The 6,837-nt window shown below is 45.0% G+C and overlaps 1 long non-coding RNA gene across 1 annotated transcript; it reads left to right on the top strand.

Annotated features, from left to right (window-relative positions):
- Nucleotides 1–404: 404 nt before the first annotated feature.
- Nucleotides 405–2,165, top strand: LOC146425086 (uncharacterized). Its single transcript, XR_014847104.1, has 2 exons — nucleotides 405–505; nucleotides 2,029–2,165. It is a non-coding gene; the product is annotated as an uncharacterized LOC146425086 (long non-coding RNA).
- The last annotated feature ends 4,672 nt before the right edge of the window (nucleotides 2,166–6,837 follow it).

The raw sequence follows: 6,837 nt of genomic DNA, 5'->3' as shown, positions 1-6,837 counted from the left end.
GCCAGCATCACCTCTCTGGGGCAGCTGAGTGCATTTTCTCGGGCTAAAATCCAACAGGTCAGCGCTGAAGGAAGAAAGCTCCTTCTCTGCAATAACCCACCCGCTCCAAACACCGTGAGCTTCGCAGGCTGGCAGACCTGGCTTGCCCTGAGCCTGCACCACCTCCTGGGAGCACGCTGGGGCTGGCGGCCAGCGCAGCCCCATGGAAGGCTCAGTGAGCACCAGAATAAGCACAGTGGAGAAGGCAACATACACCTAGGAGCAGAGATACAATCAAGGAGGGCAGGACTGCTGCTACTTTTTTCGGGAAATATTAGTTGCTGCCTGTAACTTCAGCTTTAGAGATTTTTCCATAGGAATGTCCCTTTTTATTTATTTACTTTTTAGATTTTTTTTTTAGGAATACTTGTGGGTTTCAGATGGTCACATTCACAGAATCATTTAAAATAGTAATTTTGCGATGGACACCCAAGTGGTGTTTGTGCAGTTCAACACTCTGCTCTAGGTAGGTGAGACCAGGTTGCTCAGGCACTTTTCTGGCTGAATATTGAAAATCTCAGAGTGTGGATGTGGAGATGCCCTGCATCTCTGTGGCCTTCTTCAAGATTTGTTTGCCCACATGATGAAAATGTTTTTCCTTCACTCTAATGCTCCAGCTTGTGTCAGTGTCTCCTGTTCATACACCACACCACTTCAGGTGACTTGCCTACATCAATCACACCTTCACAAAAGATAATTCTAGACAGCGACAACATTTCCTTTGCCTCCCAAAGAACCCACTCCCAGTATTACACCAACAGAGTTTTGCCATCAAAAATTACTGCATTTTGTTTTAAAGTGGTATTTTTCAACAAAAGACATTTTGCACAGCATTGGGCAGGCACATACATAAACCCAAGCAAGAGTGTCCTGAAGCAAAGCTTTTCCTCTTGTTCCCCCATCATCAGTGCCCCTGGTAGCCCCGGTGGCTCACAGCAGCCACCCTGGGCAGGGAGCCACGCAGTGTGCAGCGCTGGGGCTCAGGGGGTGTCTGAGCAGCAGAGACACGCCAGGCTTGATGACCTCAGGGGATCAGGGCTGTGACTCACTCGTGGCCTTACAGCGAGGATGGGAGAGCTGAGCCGATCGCCTGCCCTTCTCTCCATCCCACCTCTGCTTGGAGGTTCCCAGCCCAGCTGCAGGCATGGCAAAATGTCTCAAACTCTCCCGAATTGCCATAAACTCTAACCCGGCATGCTAAGGTAAACCAGCGCCGATTTTGGCTCTCTTTCAAGCCACAGGACTGCAACTTGTAATTTCTTAACTGCTTCTCCCATTGATTATCTGGAACTTGGTGGGCGTGGAATGCTTCATTTCCAAATTCAGGGAGCTCTGGTATTCAGGCAGCTGAATCATACATATTGTGCTCACGAATTATGTGAGCTACAAGGAGAAGGAGAGCTTATCTCTGCACTCCCAGGCAATGAATCAACAAAAAGACACCACTAAAGAGCTAAAGCTGAGGGAGGAGAGCAGCATGAGTTCAAAGTCACATAAACTCGCTGGCCACATCTGAGCTAAGCAACCTGGAAGGTCACAAATTCTGCACGACTTCAAATTAACCTAGACAGCATAATGTTCTCTGAAAAAACAGAGCACAACAAGAACAGTATCGTTCTAGAAGCCACCGTGGTTGCCAAGTATCCCATTTAGTTATTCAAATATTCAAATCTCTATATGCAAGTAGAGCAGATCTGCAGAAATATCAGTCTAACTTTTAAACCCTTAATTCCTGATTAATTCAAAGCTTCCACTGAAATGTGAAGGTTTGACTGTCTGTAACTTGTGCTTAAATATTCCCACAGCCAGTTTGCAAAATAAACATTCTCCAAACGAGGAAACAGACACAAAGGTCTCCCTTGACTCTGATGATTTTCTATAATTTTTATGATGACATCACGATTTCAGGCACTAGCCCTTGCTCTCACTATCACATGCTGGATGAATACTACACCGTCTCACCACCTCTTCCTGATCCTTTTGATCCAGGCAGACACACCAGCTGCAGCTGCTGCTGACATTTGTCTGGAGGAAGAAAATTCTGTTCCATGAAAGATTTAAAGATTTTCCTGGTTGATTCATTTGAAGCTGGAATTAACCTTCTGAATTTATTTTGTGAAAAGAAACCTTGTCTCAAGCCTGTGGTGATTTCATTTTGACAAAATAGGAGTGTTTGTATGTTGTGCTGTAACACAGAACTCAAAAATGTTTGAATATTCAAGAACATCAAAGTGAAAGCAGTTTAATATACAAACTAGAAACACGTGTTGAAACAAGGCTTTTTCTTCCATCTCGTGAGTTGAAACATCAGCAAATTCAGTTCCACTTCTCAGAGCATGTCAAATTCCTCATATTTCCATATCCTAGCAGACTTTTCCACACTGCTTGTTTCACCACTTCCACTGCTTGTACCTACACTAGTTTCAGACCTGCTTTGCATTGATACTGGAGTTTCAAGAGTCCTATCACAGTATTTTTACATGTGGGGCCACGTTTTGGGGGGTTGTCTTGGGTACAGCTGTGCAAATTTGCTTAAAAAGTCAACGTAGCACAGGTCTGCTCGGGACACTGGCCAGCTCTGCCTGGCATGCAGTGGAACACAAATGGAGGTTTTTCTGGCTCTAGTAATTACAGCCAGACCTGGTGCTGCTTAATTTAACAGCGTGGCTCAGAGGCCAAGATTTTCTGTTTGCAGAATCACATGGGAATTGTAAAAGGCTCAGAATGTCTGAAAATCAGACAGCTTATCCAGATGGCTGAACAGCATGCTTGGGGACACAACTGCAGGCAGAGAGTTTCAAAAGTCTTGGCTGTACCAGCTATAGGAAGAAAGATTATGACCATTTTGCTTTTATATTGTGTATGGAGGTAGTTATTCAAAGAATGGAATCATATTGCTTAGGTTAGAAATCTAGCCTCTAATCTAGAGTGTACTGTATTGTCCCCCTTTCATTTGGCCGTTCGTAACTTAATTATGCAAAAGTTAGTCTTTACTAGGAATGGAAGAGAAATCACATTCATACTCACTGTTGTTGTTTGTTTTGAAATGGGAAACCATTTTCTCTGCTGTATTTTTCCACAGCAGAAACTAGTCAGGGTATCATGGAAAAGTGCTGACAAAGGAGAACTGGTGCTGAGACAGGCCAGGACAGAGCCTTGGGGGAGACACAGGGAAGCAAGTGCTGACATAAGCACCAAGAGTTCCCTCATTTGGCCACTCAGAGATCACCTGTCCAGCTCTTTCACCATCTTTCCCCAGGACACGTTTGAACTGCTCACCTCAGTCCCCCAGACTGTGCAACCACGTGGTGTTACTGACACAAGTCCCTTTTCCTGTGATGGCCTGTCATGTTGCTGATTTGACATCCAGCCCTGTGACTCAGCCTGGATATGATGGACACCCATCCATCTGTCCAAGGGGACACACAACAGTCTGGTCATAGATGAACCAGTCCTTTTCTGGAGCACACCTAATGAGATGCTGCAGGAGAGGATGTAGCATGTGTCCCTCAGACGCTTGTGGTGGCTCTGTGGCCCATCGTAGCTCAGAGGTTGGCTGCTGTGTCTTCTGAGTCCCACACATTCATTTGATCCTCATTTTCTTCAGGGAGGAAATGTTGGTGTCCTGTGAGCAAAAAGAACAGAACATGGTAACTCATGTTCAGTCACCACCCACATCCTCAGCCTAGCAAAATCTGTCCCTGGTTCATGTTACCCACTGGCCTTGCTGGTGTCCTTGAGAATGTGAGATACAAATTCATGATCAAACAGCAGGGGTAGGTGAGCCTCTGGCTGGCCCTTACAGTTGGCACAGGCAGATGTGCCCTGCATGCACAGTCCCCTGCATGCTGTCAATCTCTTGCCCTAAGGTGAGCAACAAATTCCCTGGGACTGCTTGTGGTGGCACTCTGTACCCTTAGGCATGGAGTGAATGGATGCTCTGGGGTCACTGCAAGCTGCTATTGCTACAGATTTCTTCTTCCTGGCCAGACATATTTTCCTTAAACAGTATCTAGGTTTCCACCTTATCAGTACTCATCCCCCCCTCTTCAGATGTCAAATGCCTGTCCAGGAACTAAAACAACATGACCTTGCAGAGTTTACCTGTTAGCAAGCAGGCTGAAGTTGCTGGTTCCATGGCCAGCACTGCTATGCAATGGCCAAGGAGCTTTACTGTTTCACTTGTGGCTAACAAAAGCTGGCAGCAAGCTTGCTTCTTGCCCCTCTGCCTCATGAAATTGCTGCAGCCCTTTGAACTTGATGGGCAGTAGTGCCAATTAATCACAGCACAGCTGGGAGACCAGCAGGCACCTGCAGGGAGAATGCAGCTACAGAAGGGACAGGGTGGCTGCTGTGAAGGGACTGTGCCTCCTGGATGAGGACATGTGGGTGCCAGGAGATGTCTCCAAGCAAAACATCCAGCAGGGTTTCCTCAATAAAGGACAGGTGTCACCACAGCAGGGCATCCCACCCACCCTGCTGCAAATGGATACCTCTGAAGTCCACAGTCAGACCCAGAGGTGTTCAGGGAACGAATTTCATTTTCAGCAGAACATTATAATTTAATTTCCCCTGGAGAAAAAAAGATAGCTTTTTACTGTCAGTCAGTGAACCTTGAAATACTTGCTTTAAAAAACAGAATTTGGAATTCAGTTGTGTTCTGAATAGAAACTTATCAAACTGTAAATATCACCATCATCCATCATGATAAAGAGAGACAGTTATATTGCAGGAATCATACCACAGGAGATGTAGATCAGCTGAGAAGCCTCAGTACAGAAACCTTCAGAGGTATAAAGAAACAAGATTGCACCATTTTCCTGAAAGGTCAAATGCAATGTTCAAACTAGATCATTTCAGCGTATGAATTAAAGACAAATTTTAAAACCACCAGTATTTTCCCTCTACAAAGTGCATGCAGTGAAAACACATATTTTTCAGTACTAAAACAGTTTGAATAAACCAATCCAACTAATTTTATCAAATTATTTTGTTCAAGTAATACCAAGAGGAAAAAGCCGGTGAAGACAACATGAGAAGCCATGCCACCACCAGCAGACACATTCCAACACGAAACAAAACAGCCCGTGGACTCTGGATGGTTCAACTTTCCCAGCACAACCTAATCAATAATCTCACACGCAAACCTTGCCAATAGCCAGGCTCAAGGCAAACACAGGACACAAACACTGATTTCCCAGAGGGAATGTGGCACCCTGAGTGCATGGGAACAGCCACTGTGCACCCATTGCTGCACACACACCTGGGGCTCCAGGCTGTGAACTCTGAGCCCAAACACAAGGATGTGGTGTTTGTCCCAGCTAAAAACATTTCAGTCCAAACCTAAATTTCACCATCCTTGCTGCCATCCAAATTAGTCCACTATGAAAGGTTCCCAGAGCTGTGGGAAGGGAAGCCCACTTGGTAATATGCCATTAGAGCTAAACAATATATTCACACTTCATTCCCTCTCTTTTGGAGAAGGAGCATGTTCTCTGGGAGCTCTGGCAGTTGCAGTCCTGCCATGTGCCAGCAGTGCCACACTGATGGAAAAGTGTAACCACCACACTGACATGTAATAAGTAAGATGCAGCAGGTAATACCTCACCCCAAATTGCCATTTCTAAAGCTCCACCTGCAGAACCTGAGTCTGGGACAAATGTTCTTTGGAAAGGTTGTAGACCCAAGAGGAATAAAGATGCCAAGAAGAATGATTAACTGTCTAGAAACCTTTTCAGAAAAGTTGAACTAAGGGAGTAGGTTGCCTTGGGAAGCTGAGGGGGCTTCTAAGAATAGGTTAGAGAACATCTGTCGGAAATGGTTAAATTATATTTGATCTTCTCTTGTAGGAGGGGAAGAGACTAGCTGGCCCTTCAACATCCCTTCCAGAGCTATTTTTATGTTTCCATGACAACTCTTTTGCAGATAGATTTTTCTTTGTATCAAGGCACTGGGATACTCTAAGGTGACTCATGAAAGCAGATTTTAGGATTTGACACTTAACACCTACATGTGAATTGCTAAAACCAGTTTTCCCCTAGATGATCCTCATATTAATTATCTGAGGACACTTTTTCTAATAGATCTGTCGTGATACCATTTTTATCTTCTTTGCATCCTCCTATTGAAATTCAGCTAAGGATGGGATGACAACAGAGAGATCACACCCAGTTTTGGTAGGACAGAGAGGGAAGAACAACATTTCCTGCAGTCACTACTAAAGGAAGCTCTTCTAAGCATGATTTTCCAACTGGAATTTGCCCAGGTATTCCAGAATTCAAATCATTGCTCTTTAAAAAGCAGTGTTAAAACAAATGGCTGGTGATAATCTGAATTTGCACTGCCAGGCTGAGATGGGACTGTGCAGCTGCAGCCTGGGGAAGGCAATGAGCAGGAACTGAACACGGTGCAGAAGCAATGCAGAAGATGCTGCCAGTTTGGACATATTGAGAAGGAAGCCAAAGAAGAAGCTGCAAACCAAGAGACCACAAATCAGCCAGGACTGATAAAAGAAGTTCTCAAAAAGCAAATATTCTTGGCCAGGGAATGCACTCTTACAAGAGGTTTCCATAACTGTACTAGCACACAGAATGGAAACAGCTATTGAGTGACACTGAGGTGGTCAGATAGAACAGGTGAGATGGGGGAAATTCACTTTGCCTTTTAGAGACAAGCTTAAATTCTCCTGCCTAAGTGGTATTCTACACCCTCCTTACATAACTGTAGGAAAATGTTAGCTAAACAGGCTCTGCTCTGCTACCCTGAGCAAGCTCTTAGCCAGCCTGGCGGGCAGCTTGG

Source organism: Lichenostomus cassidix, chromosome Z, assembly GCF_008360975.1.
Source record: "Lichenostomus cassidix isolate B80296 chromosome Z, HeHo_3.0, whole genome shotgun sequence".
Taxonomy (NCBI): domain Eukaryota; kingdom Metazoa; phylum Chordata; class Aves; order Passeriformes; family Meliphagidae; genus Lichenostomus; species Lichenostomus cassidix.
This window is presented reverse-complemented; position numbering and strand designations above follow the sequence as displayed.